We start from the raw sequence: 16550 nt of genomic DNA on the forward strand, positions 1-16550 counted from the left end.
CAGCTTCTTTTGGGTTGGCCTGAAGTGTAACTAATCTCTGAGCAAGTGATATCTGTGGAAAGAAAATTGGCAATGTTTTTCCTTTTCTGGTCAAAAGAAAAAAAGTTTCCCCAAGTAGAACATTATGATAGGCAGATCTGGGCACAGGGGTCCCGCTCAAACTAAGGCACCAGCCAAGGACAATACGCGGTAAACCTTAAGCCCCTACCCAGATCTAGACAATGGTCAGAACACTCTCCACAGTAGAGTGGAGAGTGGGATATTACTTTCTCACATACTCTGGTGCCTCACCTTTGACCATGTCCCCTGGACGGGGAGACCTGGTGGCACTCAAAGGAAGGATAGCAGGTTACCAAGAAGAGACTTGATACCCTATGAACATATACAGGGGGAGGTAATCCCCCTCAGGAACAGTCATAGGGGAGGGGAATAAGGGGAAAATGGGAGGGAGGGAAGAATACAAGGGATGGGATAACCATTGAGATGTAACAAGAATAAATTAATAAAGGAGAAAAAAAAAGAAAAGAAAAAAAGTTAAATGAGAAAAAGAGCAAACATATCCCCAAGGTGAAAGAGGGCATGGAGAAAAAAGGAGGAAAAGAGAAGAGGGGGACACGTCTATAAGTCAAAAATGTCAAGGATAAGGAAAAAGTCAAGTGATTCAAGCCCATAAAGCAAATGCAATGGCTTATTTTATATATATATATATATATATATATATATATATATATATATATATATATATACATGCCCCAAACATTTTAAGCCATGAATGATGTATTGTTGTTTACAGGTGAATGGATTCATAACTGGCACACCACCTAATTTGAGATGTTGCACCTGTATCCCAATAATCAGGACAGTGAGTTGAAAGATTACTAGGAGTATATAGCTCAGTCTAGCTACATTGTGGTTTCAAGGCCAGCCTGGGCTACATAGCCATATCTTATTTTAAAAACAGGAAGAGGAAGAAGAGGAAGAGGAGGAGGAGGAAGAGGAGGAGGAGGAAGAGGAGAGAGAGAGAGAGAGAGAGAGAGAGAGAGAGAGAGAGAGAATAAATGATAGGTAATTCTGATCTCCATACTTTACATGTTACAATTTCAAAATCATCAATGAATCAGAAAGTCTTTCAATATCACAACTTATAGGAAGATAATAAATGAGCATCTGAGCTCTCAAAAGCTCCTCTGGGCTCGTGGGTAGAATTCCATAAATATTAGGCAAGGAACTGTCCTGCTGGAGTATATAGAGTCATGATAGGAACTGGAGATTTGGTTTTCTGTCAAAGCTCCTGATAATTAGTGTGAATTGTAGATGTGAATCCCTTGATAACATTACAGTCTCTTAATTAGTTTTTAACCTAATAATCAATTATGCTTCTATAACCAATTAATTATTGGTGAGTAATTAGTACTTTTGTGCCAAGAACAAATTACCCAGCACACTTAAGAATACAAGCAGCAATAAGATACTAGGTACTATATTCTGCATAAAATGGCACATCTATTTTGAAAGCCATGATGGTTTTGCTAAGTTCCATGACAAGCACCGTTTGATTGAGAGGCATGGAAAGACTTTGCACTAATGGTTCATACAAACCTCAATCAATATCTGTATGGCATCTACCCAAACATGATGGAAATCATGATTTGCCAAAAACCTTAATTTCATTCTTTGTCTTTTAATAAACGTAAAATATAGTTTGGCTAAGTTATACCATAGAGATGCTAAGGTCAGTCTTTGCTTTTTCTGAGTGAAGTATTAATATTTGAGAGAAGACAGAATTTATCATGTATTTCTCCTGAGTTATCTTCTGCTAACTTCATGTCTGGGGTATCATAGGTATATGGTGTAGACTTGGAACCAGAAACAAAGGACATCAAATGTCACAATCCAGTGGCATTAAAACATGGCTAATATCCAACAACAGAGCAACAGAGACAGACTTTCACGTTCAAACCGATGGCTAATTTTATGTTACCATACAGTTCTCAAACCTGGCCCTTGGATCTGACTTGCCTAGAAATTCACACAGGATAATAGACTCTGATAAAATCTATGAACACTCAGATATACAAGAACATCTCTTTGCCAGTGAGAGTCTGGTTGCTTGTATTGAAATAATAACCCAAGCTTAGTTGATACATTGAAGACTTTAGTCATTGGAAATTAGGGCTTGGAAGATAGTCAAGACCTGGATAATGTGTTCCATAGAATGCCGACAGAAATCTACCTTTTAGAGCTAAGTAAATTACGGAGCTAGTGAGGAAAGAAGTTGTTTTACTTTGTACAATGGTGGTCATAAGTGTCTTAACAGTCCGGGCCAACATTATAGATTGCCATGCGTGGCTAAGGTCAACTGAGGGAAATTATGGAGTTTAGTCCTCAGGAGTCTGACTCTCTATAATCAGTCCCTAAGAGGAACAAGACAGGACAGGAGAGAATTGCAATTTGAATGAAGTCACTCAATTAATAACTCCCGCCCCAGTGAATGACAGCACACAAGCATCCTCAGGATTTGAGGCTGAAATCTTTTATGATAAGCAAAAGCCAAGTTTCAAAACCTGGAAATTGAAAAAGAGACTGTGGGATTCTGCCCTAGGTTCTGCAGAAGAGTCTCACACCCATGTCAGAATGTGTCTTCCCACTATTAAAGTTGAGTTGGCATATGGAGAGGCTATTGCTGGCTGCATGAAAAACACCTCGTTTGGCTAAATGCCCAAGAATATTTTCATTTCCTCACTAAAATACACTGAGAAAAAAATCCTAGTTGAAGCTGACCCTATAGTCACCAAAGGCAGTGAACTCCCTGGGTCGCCTCTCCCTCGCTCTTCCTCCATCTGTGAACACTGGAACAATCTTCGACAAGCTGGTGTCTTTAATGTTCTAAAGGTATAATTCCCCCAAAGGTGATCTAAATTCGCCCTAAAAAGCAGCTAGCTTTCATGAAGCATTTTCCATGTTTTCTTTTCTCACAAGCCATTTGTTTTACAGCAAAAACGATTCTGAACTCAATCCTTGCAACATTAATTAAGTAAGCACTGTGAATGGCCTCAGACACCAGGTCCAAAGAACTTGCACAAAAATGCTATATTAAAAAAAAAGTGACTTTATCAACAATTAACACACTGTTGCCTGAATTATATACTAGCTTCATTTCACTATTTTAGCCTATGATAAGATCTGGTGTATGCTTGTGTCCAGTTGAGGAACGCAGCAATGAGATACCATACACACTGTTCAGGACTGAGCCTGTTCCCTTCATTCTCAACTCACAAGGCAAAAAAATTATATATATTTTGTATGTATATGTATACATGTATATATATATATATATATATATATATATATATATATATATATATATATATATATATATATACAAAGAGAGAGAGAGAGATTTGCATGCTTTATGCTTTTCCATGGTTGTCTTAGGACTTTTAGATAAATATGACTACTAAGGAAATGAAATTGATATCTATATTCCATTCACTCAATCTGTATATTTGCCTGATTTTTACTTGTTTCTTGTCTCCAACATTTTTATCCTATATATACATGTGTGTATGCATGCATGTGCATAGGCACTTACATTGTTTCCATGCTTATACTTTATTAAATTTCTTTTCTTGGCCTTTCTTGGATTGTGTTGAGATTCACTACATTTATGTTAATTAGTTCCCTTTTAGTGGAGATGTTACTTTAAGAAGTTAGTATAAATCATGACCATTTAGCCTGAGTCAGATATTGTTCTACATACTCAAATCTCTCTGTATTAAGTGTGAGCCTCTGGGAGATTATAGTGATTATGGTAGGCTGAGAACTCTTTGTTTAGTGAGTGGGGTATAGTTATTGGCATCTTTATACGATAAATGTTAACTTCCTCCAGGGTGTCATGTCAGTTTTTAAACCCAGTAGTGGAACCTAGGTGTTCCCTTGGTAAGGCATGCTTGGCAGCACTTGGAAAGTGGCAATGTTATAGTTATAAAATCAGGCTGAAAACCAGTATCTTATCATCCAAAAATAGTCCCTGTTCCTAGGTAAGCCTGCTCCCAGTGCAGTAGAGAATGAGAAAAATGGACAACATTCACCTTTGAGAGGAAGGGACAGCATAAAGAGTGTGTTGGGACACTTTATAAACACAGTATTAAAATTTTATAATTCTTTAAATTTGATGTGTGAAAAGTAAATGTGTGCTATCTTCCACCTGAAAATCTTTAGTAATTCTTTTTACTAGTTTACCAATCAATTCCTTTCCATTTTCTTTGTTAATAATTGTGTCAGCGATGGCAAAGATCCTCCAAGCAATTGAATTCCTTCCTGTCTTGGCTTAGATTTGATTATTCACGAAACAATCCAAACCACTTTCTTAGTCTTATTCTTAGCCTAAAATCACCTAGGAAATCCTTGCTCATGTGAGCAAGTCTGGACCAAGCATCATTTTAGCCAAGACCATTTTAAAAAAGAAGTGTCTGCACCCTGTTTACAGAAACATATTGCCTTCTTAGAAGAATATCTGTACTCAGATACAATTGCTGTAAAAAGACTAAGTGCAAACCTAGGGTTACTCTCTGAGGCAACTGTTTGGAACTGAAAAATAAGTTCTGTTAGAAATGTCTCATTTCGATATGGCATGATTTGGACACACAAAACCAAATATTTTCTTTGTACAAACCTTGCTTTAAAACGTGAATTAAGGACAAGAGCTCCTTTGTCTCTCAACCTTCCTCTTGTGTTTGGACTTGTGGATGTTGCTTAACCTTAAGATCCTCAGTGTTGGTCTCCATAATAAATATAAAATCATTCGCTTTCCTGGAAGAAAAGTGATGTGAATTTGGCAATAAGCCATTTTAAAGCAATTCTTTAAAATTCTAAGCATCTCAACATTATATATGCCTATATATGCCATATAAATGTCTTTATGAGCTAATACTTTTGTAGCATAACATTTTCACTTAGGGACGGTATTTTTATAAAAATATGTGTATATACTGTCTTGAGGCTATAATACTTTTTAGAGTTCACAATTTCAGAACATGAACCTGTCAAAGCATCTTCCCTGCTGGCCAAAATAGAGGTTTTGGAGCCTGAATTTGCATTCTCCTGTCTTCCTGCTACTTGCTTTCATTGTGCTCTCTGTACATGGCACATGCTGCAATTTTACTGTGATGAGATTAGATGAGCATTCAGGTACCCTACTCAGATATGCTTGGTATTTTCTTAAACCGCATCCTCATGCCTTTCAGCTACTGACATGTCCAGATGATATTATCAGTGTCCCATTCCCTTCATTCTGACAACCTCTAATTCCCATTGAACTTCTACTGGATCATTTCATTAATTTTTAAAATTTTGTTTATTTATTATGTATACAGAAGAGGGCATTAGATCACATTATAGATGGTTGTGAGCCACCATGTGGTTGCTGGGAATTAACTCAGGATCTCTGGGCCATCTCTGCAGCCCTAAATTCTTTTTTTCTTTATTTTTCTTTATTTTTTTCTTTTTTATTCAATTCTTATGTGAATTTCTTTTTATCTCTCTTGTCTATCTCTCCTCTGTTTATCTTTTGTTTTCCATCTGCTTATCACTCTGTACTACATACTAGGTGGTTTCTCAGACCTATATTGCTTTTTGATTTGCTTTTTAGCTTACTTACCTTGGATTTACCTTTTTTCTTTGTTTCTCCTCAGAGTTTCCCTTTTCTTTCTTCAGTAACTGTAAGCTCAATTACTCTATTTTTGTCTACATATTCTATAATACAACTTGTATATGGCTTAAGTACTTTTCCTGAGTATGTTTGTTTATTTAATAGTTTCACTTCTATCAGATGAATTGATTTTGCTTCAGTTAATTCTTTGCTTTGGATTATAATTTTTATTAATTAAACTTATGTATTCACTTTGCATCCAAACAATGCCCCTCCCTCTCCTCCTTTTGGTCCCACCTTCCTTCTCTCTTTCCCTTTTCTTCCCTCCACTTCTACAGTCCAGTTGCGCCAGGACTAAATACATCCTCTTCCACTGAGGCCAGACAAGGCAGCACAGTTAGGAGAACAGAGTCCATGTCAGAGATGTCTCCTGCTCTACTTACTAGGCAGTTACATATGTGTACGGGGTCTACATCTAGTCCATGGATGCTCTTTGGTTGGTGCTTTAGTCTCTCTAAGCTCCCATGGGCCTAGGTAAGTTGACTCTGTTGTTCTTGTGGAGTTCTTGTCCCCTCTGGTTCCTTCTATCCTTCCCCCTACTCTTCCATAAGATTCCCCCAACTCTGCCTAATGTTGCCTATAGGTCTCAGCATCTATTGGGATTTGCTCGTGGATGGAGCCTCTCAGAGGACAGCTATGCTAGGCTCCTGTCTGCAAGCATAGCAGAGTATCATTAATCGTGCCAGGGGTTGGCTCTCTCCTATGGGGTGGATCTCAGGTTGGGCCAGTCATTGGTTGGCCATTCCCTCAATCTCTGCTACATATTTATCCCTGCACATCTTGTAGGCATGGTAAACTTTGGGTTGAAGGTGTTACAGGTGGGTTAGGGTCCCCTTCCCTCCACTGGAAGTCCTGCCTCAGTCTCCATGTCCCCTGATGCTAGGAGTTGCAGCTAGAGTCACCTTTCTATCTTCTCAGGTCTTCACTCCCAGGTCTGTCACAGGTCTTCAGTTTGCTCAAGGTATCAAGGTATGCCCTCCTTGGTTTCCCTTCTCTCTTCCCAGCTCTCTTACCTCCCACTTCTGCTCTCCCAACACCTGATCCCCACCCTCATTCCCCTCCCCACACCCTCTCCCATCCAGTTCCCACACTTTATCCACTTCCAATGTCTATTGTATTTCCCCTCCTGAGTATGATTCAACCATCCTCCCTTGGGCCCTCCTTGTTGCTTAGCTTCTTTGAGTCTGTGGATGGTAGTATGGTTATCCTGTACTATATGACCCAATGAATGTTTAACTAACTCTCTCTTTAGACAATAAAATGTGCTATTTTTACCAACCCTAAACACAAAGAGTTAGCTGGTGCTATTTGAATACAGTAGCTTTAGAAGATGAACCTTACTCATCATAACCAAGTGTTGCCTGCCTTAACAATCATATTGGTCAAGGTGGGGGTCTCAGTCAACTTTAAGGTTCTAATGTGACTATAGTGATCAAGTCCTATGTCAACCTCAGGCAGATTGAGTGTGAGCCACATTAAGTAGGCTATCTTAAACTGAATTTGTTTACCTCCATGATAACTTAACTCTTTAGAGAATACTATTGTTTCCCAGATGATGAAATAATCCTTTAAACTAAAGTATGTGTTAAAAATCTGTATAGTTTCTGTTTTATTTAGAAGACCTTAAGCTTAATCCTCCCCTTTAGGGATATTATTCCCTGCTAGATGTTGTAGCTCATAGGTATCATAGATGAGCAGAACTACTGGATACTTTCATCTCTTAGTAGTTTGCAGGGAAGCAACATGTACAGAAAAAGAGGTCATAATTTGAAAGTAAAGAAGTGAGATACATTGAAGTCATTGACAGGAGAAATAGGAAGTGATAAAATGATGTAATTATGTTTCAACTTCCAAAAGCAAAAAATATTTTTTTTTATCTCTATCACTTTATAATGAGGAGAAACCATTTCAGGGTTTGCTAATTTGGCTATGTTCTTTTAAATAAGTAATTAAACTATTTGTCATTCTGCTTATAATGTTAGGTGCTATATAACTAATAAAACATAAACATATGCATATCTACATGCATTCTACCTATGCATATGGTAGTCAAAAAGAAAACAAAACAACAACAACAAAAAAAAAAAACAGGGCATGAAATCCAAAAGAGACACAAAGTTCAAACATTCCAACTTAAGACTGACTGGGGGAGATAGTATTCTGGAACAGCATGGTCATAGTACAGCAGGACCAGCCCAGTATGCAGTGAGACTAAAAAGTGAAAGCCAGCATGCCTAGGATTTCACACACTATATTTCACAGGGACTGATTGACAGTCCTTATTGAAGTCCTGAGCAGCAAGGGCAGCATCAATTGGATGATGTCACTTTAGATGAAAAAGAAGAGCATTTATGTTGGCCAGGCCAAATGCGACTTCATCCCAGTTGGACATGCATGCTTCATCTTAAGCTAATATCAAAGACCTAGGCACATTGCTGGCATCAGACTCTGACTGCAAAGCCCCACACGCTACTCTAATGGTTTTGTCTATTTATAGTTTACTGGGCATTTGTACAGGCAAAACTGACTAGGATAACTCTGGAACAGTTATGGTAGTTATGAATCAAGAGAGCTACAACCATGTCAATCTATCATACTCATAGAAATGAGTTTTTATTTTTTATTGGTATGTACTATTTGCACATAAGGGTGTGTTGAGTATGAATATTTTTATGAAATTATATAAAGTAATAGGAATATATTCTTCCTTCATGCCTCCTTATTCTCCTCTTTCTCTTCCTCTTCTCATTCATCCCATTAGTTCCACTAGACAATTTTACTTCTACTTGCTTGTCATACATACATACATACATACATACATACATACATGTATATATATACATATATATGTGCATATGTACATACATACATAATTTTTCTTTATGTATATTAAATTAAGGAACAGTAAATGGGAGAAATTTTAATATATTTGCCTTTCTGAAATTAATTAATTCAGTATGATTATCTCTCGTGGCATTCATTTCCTCAAGATGACATGACTTCATTTTTATGACTGAAAAAAATGCATCTCTTTCATATTTTCCTTATCTATTTCTCTGCTTATGGGCACATAACTTGTGGGTAGTGCTGCATAAACACTGATATACTAGTTAATGCACAATATTTTGTTTTGGAGGTGCTCAGGTGCCTCCCAGAAATGGTATAAGTAGGTCACGTGCTACATGTATTGTTTTAGGGTCTATCAAACTAATTGCACTCATAACAGACTTGTTCCTATTTCCACCAGCATTGTACAATGGTTTCTTTTCGTGACAACCTTTCCAGCATCAATTGCTGTTTGTTTTCCTAATGACTGCCATTCTGACTAGAGAATGATGGAATATCTTTGTGGTTTAAATTTTAATTTCTCTGATGGCAAATGTCATATTTGATGTTCATATTTTTATTGGTGATGCATACTTCATCTTTTGGGAACTGTTTGTCTCATTAGCTCATTTATTGACTTAATTATTTGATTTCTTCTTATTTTGTTCTTGGGTGGTTTTGTAAATTCTATACATAAATTGTCAGTCTTTTTTAATGATATATTTTGATTTTATTTTATTTCCTTTTACATTTATTTATTTACTTCATATCCAGATTGTAGCACTCTGCCTTGTCTCCTCCTGTCCCCACCCTCCCCTAATCATCAGAAACAGGGAGCCCTCCTCCCCTAACATCTCACCTCAGCCTATCAATTCTCCTCTGGACTGCCGCTATCCTCTTCCTCTGTGGCCTGGCAAGGCCGTCCTGCCAGGGGAAAGTGATCCATGAGTGGGCACCAGAGTCCATGTCAGAAGCAGTCCCTATTCCCCATATTATGAGTCATCAGTCATAAGTATAGCTAGCAAAGAATCTTTCCTATTCTATAGACAGTCTCTTCCATTGTTTCACTTACTGTGCAGAAGCTTTTTTAATCTCATGATTATTTGACAAGTGTTGGCATTATTTCCCAACTATTCAGAATGTTCTTGTCTAGATCTATATCATGAAGTGTTTTTCCTCTTAATGGCTTTGGATCTTGCACTAAGACCCATCATCTCTTTGGAGCTGACTTTTGTCAGGGCGAGAAATAAGAACATCCAGTTTTTATAGCACCACTCATTAACAAGACTCTTCTTTTCTCCAATGTATACTTTGGGTATCTTTACCAAAACTAAGAGGGCTATAGTTGAATGGCTTGATGTCTATATTCTAATATATCCAATTTGTCTATATCTTTGGGCCAGTGCCAGGCTGTTTAGTTACCATGGCTCTGTAGTACAGATTAAGATCTGGTATTTTTATGTGTTTAGCATTGTCTTTTCTATATTGAAGAACTTCGGATTTTTTAGGTTTTGTTTTTGTTTTGTTTTGTTTTACTTCCAAGTGATTTTTACTATTTTTCTGATTGTTTAAAGAACATAATTGTGATTTTGATGAAGATTATGTTGATCTTATATATTAATTTGGGAATTAAAACTTTTTTACAATATTAATTGTGTCAATACATAGGCATAAAAAGTCTTTCCATTCTCTAAAGGATTTTTCAGTTTTTTTTCTCTGATGTCTTAATTTTTTACTGTACTTGTTCTTTCTCCTTATTTAGGTTTATTCTTAGGTTTGGTTTTGTGTGTGTGTGTGTGTGTGGAGCTATTGGGAATTGAATTTCTTTCCTAATTTATTTCTTGGCAGGTTCATTATTGATATATAGGAAACCTATTCACTTCTACATGCTAATCTTGCTATTTTGGCTAGTCCATATTGGGCTACTGGGGCTATCCACATCCAGAGTTGTTGTACTCTACTGAAGAATATTATTCAGAAGATCCTTGAAATAATTAAAGAACCAGAGAACATGGTGGAAGAATCTATAAACAAAAACAAATTTATGTCTAAGACTTTAAAGAAGAAGTTGAGAAAGAAGGTGAAGATACTGCTTTGCATCAGGAGACAGAAAGATGGACATCAAACTACGGTCATGCCAGGAAGAGAGTTAAGTCTAATTTCAAGCTCAGTTGGGCTAGTCTGGCAGTATGTGAGGGATCTTCTACCCTATTTGCTGATGGGCCACTAGACACGCAAGATGTAATTCATTTGAACATCAGCTGCTCTTCTGAAAAGTAGGAAGAAAAGTATTCAAAAGATGTCTCTAAAAAGTAAGACAAAGACAAAAGCAATGAAAAAGTCCCAAAGAAGATACTATTCAGAGACTTCAGCCGAGGATATAAAAAAGCTGCCCTAGAATAGACTTGTGTGAATTTCTTGTTAAGTACACTGAAATAGAACCCAAGGGAAAGAATGATGCTACTAAAATTAGAAAAGGGAATTCTGGAATTTTTTAATGACAACAATGCTATTACACCTATAACTGCCAAATTGGAGATGGACTACGCTGTATGTCAAACTGTGAAAGATGTCATCATCATCTACAAAACCAACAACATAAGAATCTATGAGCAGATGTTTTCAGAACATATAAAAGACGAGCATTTCAATAGGTTAATTTTTGAAGAAGATGATGCCAATAAGATGAGAAACAGACTGAACAGAACAGATATCTAAATGACATGAGAGAGAATGGGGAAGTACTGAGCAGCCACACACGTAGCACAGATCCCTGGAGCCACTGCCTTGGAGTACTACAGATTCAAGTGGCTGTCCAAAGAATTCGACTCCCTGTCACCAAAGCCAGCTGCTTCGGTGGAATCTCCATCTTCACCTGTCTGGGACCTTCTCCTTTGTAATGTCCAACATCAGCAGCAGCCACAGCAGTAACAATAACTTCCTGCTCTCCTACTCACCCCTTCAGCAATAGCTATGCTTGAATAATCACATTATTTCACAGTTAGATGACCTCAGCAACTCCTGATGACAGATGAGCCTAGGTCTCAAGGTTCATCTGCGGTATCTAGCCCATCCTCACCTTTGTTCCAGTCCCTATTTATCTCCTATTGTCTTTAGCAAGTTAGCTTCATAATGGTCTCTGTAGCACAATCCCCCGACCCCTGCTTATTTCCAACTACTCTACCTCTAGCTACACACTACTAAATCAGTAAGTCCTGCTGCTCCAAGGCTACATGTAGACCCCTAAACAGATCACGTTTCTTATTATAACCCTGCATAGAAGCCTAACTCCACCCATCACTATGGACATCTCTCTCACTCTGTGGCCTATACATCTCAGAATCTACACCAGCTGCCTCAGCCATCCCAGTAGCCTGGTTTACAACCCTTCTAACAAGCAGTAGACACCTCGTCAAGGCATGCTTGGGGTCCATCAGCTACAGAACAAAGTCCTGCTCAGCAACTAAAAGAGCATCATGGGAGAACCTATCTAAGGTCTGGTGGTTCATAACACTCCACTAGCTTCTTAGCAAGTACTAATGGGCAATGAGTTGCAAAGCATGGCCTAGTAGCCTTTTCAGAAACCCATGCTGGTCCCTGCCATACAGTCTGTGCAAGGAGGCCTGCCAGCAGGGATGTCCACATGTACTACAGCACGATCCCTGGAAACCAATGCAATCTTGATGATAACTCACCAACACACAAACTAGCAGCATCCTTGTCACATCTACTACACGTTCTTTCAGAACCCTCTCTGTCACGAGCCTCAGAGATATCTGCACTGAACTCAGTCCCCTTTCCATCCACACACTTCTCTTAGCCTGCAGGTCTTGGTCAGCCATTATGGTGTAATCTATCCATCTGTTCATCCTTGCTCTCTGATCAGTTGATTTATATGATGCACCAGGGATGAACTGGATTGAAGCATGGAAACTGAGACAAAAGACAAGCACTCAAATCTACCTCCACTGACCAAGGACAGCAGATTGTGCACTAGAGGTGACAGGTCTCCCTGAAGGCACAACCCATAGGAAAACATCAACATTCTTCACCCAACTTGACCTGTCTTAGACCTCACTGCCTTGTATGTCACTGTGCCTATATTTCCCAATTCCCTGGTTACCCACAGTGCCTTATTTTTTTCTCCAAGACTCTGTGAGTCACTTCCATCTTTGAATAGAAAACAACCAAACCTCTGACCTGAGGATCCAGGAACAAGCCAGCTCCCAACAAATAAAGGAGGAGAATGAACTAGCACAGGAGACATAGAGGCTGAGCAGAGGGAGTCAAAGCAGAAAGACTGGCTCAGAGCTGAGAAGTCAGGAGACGGCTGCCTGACTGGCCCCTACCAGCTTATGGTTGAAGAGAGCAGCAGACAGATTCTTACACTGGCACTGAGCTCCCTTCCACTCCATGTGTCACCTTCTCCCAGGTTGTGCCCCTTATGTTTCCCTGCCCTTCCTACCTCCTTCTAGCATCTTAAAAAAAAAAAAACATCTTCTCCAGGCATGAAATTAATTCCCCTCATATTTAAAACTTGGAACACCCATCCCAGAACACGTGTATATACTATTTACTGTTTGTGACACAGGGAAACACACAGTATCCAACTGCACATACAAATGCACTGCAAATTTTAATTGTTTGTTTGTTTGTTTATAAGTTACTAGGTTGTAGATTCATTTTGTTTTTAAATGTATATTTTAAAAAACATGATACTTGGGAAAAAATGCCTTTTTCAAGTGTTTTCAAAGGAAATTGCTTATCTACTGCTACTGAGATCTTTAGTGTCGTATCCATGTAAAGAAAAAGTATCAGTTGTTAAGGTAATTTCGTGTAGGACAAAGTTAAAACTTTAGCCAACTTTAAAATCAAACTATGAAAATTTCCAGAGACAGTCAACTCAGGTGGCTTGTCGTAGAATAGGCATGCTTTGTAGTAGAATTTCATTTGTCTTCTTCTGCCCTGGCCCAAACTTTTGTTTCATGAAAAGATACATAATACATAGCACAAAAGCAACCTGTGTGAATTTTCACTGTTCTCATGTCACACAAGATGTGAGAATGTGGAAGAGAGTTACCAGAACAACTTAGTGGATCTTGGCTCCAGGCTAGATATGGAGTAAAAAACTGGAACATTCTCAGACATGTTTGCTTTTAAAGAAGTCAAGGGATCTGGTTTCAGAGTTAAGAATTTACTTAAAAGAAATTTTGAATTCTGTGTTTGTGCTTGGCAATGATCTAAGAATATGCACAAACATATCCTAAATTATATGGAAAAATTAAGAGCATTGCCTCCTAACGGCTGTTTGCTCATGATTTAAACATCAGGTCTTGCATGCCAGAAGATCAAGTGAGTCCAACGTGTACCTTACTCATTATCATGAACCAAAGGAGCAAAATGTCAAACAGATGAACTGTATGATATATTCACACCAAACAGCATCATTACGAGGCAAGAGACTGCACTGCTTGTCACATCAGGCCCAGCATAGCACACACTGTTTAACTGGACATGTTCGCTGGTATATTCACAATAAACTTTATTTAATCTATTTGAGGTTTGTTTTTGTTTGTTTGTTTTGGGTTTGATTGGGTTTGGATTGCCTTTGTTTCTGGGGGATTTTTTTATTTCTTTTGTTTGTTTTGTTTTTAGTTTTCGTGTTTGTTTTGTTGTTGTTATTGTTGTCTTTGGTTGGTGGGTTTGGGGAGTTGCTTTGAAGGAAGTTGGTTTGGTTTGTAAATTTTTTTTTTATAAAGTCATGTCATTGCAAATTACTGTTTCAAATCCTTTCAAAGGAAACTGTTTATCTCCCACTACTGAAATGCATACTGCACTCTACAAAACTAGCACTGGGGATTATCATTACAACTATATTACAAGTGGCCCACTGAGTTTTGCAGTCAACATTTTCTTTCACACTAAATTAATGCTTTCAATTTACATTTTATTGAATTTGTTGCTTTATTTTGATTCCATCTTTTATTTATTTAAGATCTTAAAACAGTAGGGAATGTTAATTAATAAGAAAAATATCCAAGCTTTAATAAATTTTAAAAAATATTTGAGGGCCACAGAACTGTGTTTTTCAAATGGAATATATATATATATATATATATATATATATATATATATATATATATATGTATGTATGTATACACACACACACACACACACAACAGTCAAGTCTGACTGGAACTGTCCCTTTTAAACTGTCTACTCAAAACAGTCTAGTGTAGCTTTCATTCCTTTCTCTCAGACTTATTTTTCATCCTGCTGCAGCCTGCCTTCAAGAGCCTCTCTTCCTATGCTTCTTCCATTCACCGAGGACCATGTATCTCCATGCAGACCAAAGATCCCCCCTAGCTACCTTCTACCACTCCACTCAGCCTGCCCTCCTAGCCCATCTGCTTGCTTCTGTACCACCCACTGACACAAGAAACATTCTCTATCAGAACATCACAGCCACCACATCTTCGTTAGAGCCAGAAACAATAACAGCACACAAAGAATGGAAGACACACGCAATAAAAACAAGACCAGATCCCTACACAAATAAATATCTCAAACATGATCATTTCAGGTGCCTATACCCAGAAAGAAAACCACAGGCATTAATGGCCAAGATTCTATGCCTCATTCAGAATTCATTAACTGTATTGCAATAAGCCTTATAAATGCAATTTAGTCGAAATACAAGACAAGGGCTTCACAATAGCATTTGTTAATACATTCAAGAACCTTAAAGAACATATGAACAAATGCCTTAATAAGGAAAATTAAAAGACAAACAGTTGAAGGAAACAAGGAAAACAGTTGAAGACAATGGTTCTCAGTCTATTGGTCATGACTCCCTTGGGAGCCAAACAACCCTTTCACAGGCAGTATGCAGATATCCTGCATACTAGGTAGTTACATCTTGATTCATGAATGTGGCAAAATTAAAGTTATGAAGTAGCAACAAAAATAATTTTGTAGTTGGGGGGTCACCACAACATGAAAAACTATATGAAAGGGTTGCAGCAATAGGAAGTTAAGAATCACTGGTTTAAAACAAGAAAATAGAAATAGAATCACTAAGGAATATCCAAACTAAAATAAAACTGGAAATGAAATCTTAGGATGTCAAATAGAAACCTCAGAGGTAAACCTCACCAACAGATCACAAGGCACAGAAGAATTTCATGCCTCAAAGACAAGGAAAGAAAAATGGATAGCTCAGTCAAAGAAAATATTAAGTCTAAAAATATCCGAGCATAAAACATTTAGAAAATTAGAGAGATCAATTTTATGAATTATAAGGATAAAGGAAGGAGAAGAAACTCAGAAAAAATTTTCCCAATCTACAAAAAAAGGTGTCCATGAAGGTAAAAGAAGCATAAAGAACATCAAATAGACAGGACAAGAAAAGAAATATCCCACATAATAAAAATACACTAAATGTACAGAACAACGAAAGGATATTAAAAGTTGTAAGAGAAAAACACCAAGTCACATATAAAGGCAGGCCCATAACACCAAGTTTTTCAATGGAGACTCTGAAAGCCAGTAGGGCCTGGACAGATGTTCTACAAACTCTGAGAGACAACTAATGCAAGTACAGATGACTATATCCAGAAGAACTATCAATCAAAGTTTATGGAGACTGGAAAATATTCCACAACAAAGTCAAATTTATGCAAATTCTATCAGCCAATCCAGCACTACGAAAGGCAATAGAAAGAAAACTTCAGTCTGAAAAGGTTAACTACACCCAAAAGGCAGCAAATAATCCCAGAAAAGTAAATCAAAAGTGGGAGAATCCATACCATAACAGCAACATAACAAAAATCAATACACACTGCTCATTGATGAATTTCTATATAAATGGCCTTAATTTGTCATTAAGAAGACTCAGGTTAACAAATTGGAGGGGAAAGGATCCATCCTTTTGCTGCATGCAAAAAAACCACACCTTAAGATCAAGAGCAGGTATCACTTTGAGGTGAAAGAATTTTAAAATATATTCCAAACA

This window comes from Acomys minous, assembly GCF_964271855.1.
Source record: "Acomys minous genome assembly, chromosome: 10".
Classification (NCBI taxonomy): Eukaryota; Metazoa; Chordata; class Mammalia; order Rodentia; family Muridae; genus Acomys; species Acomys minous.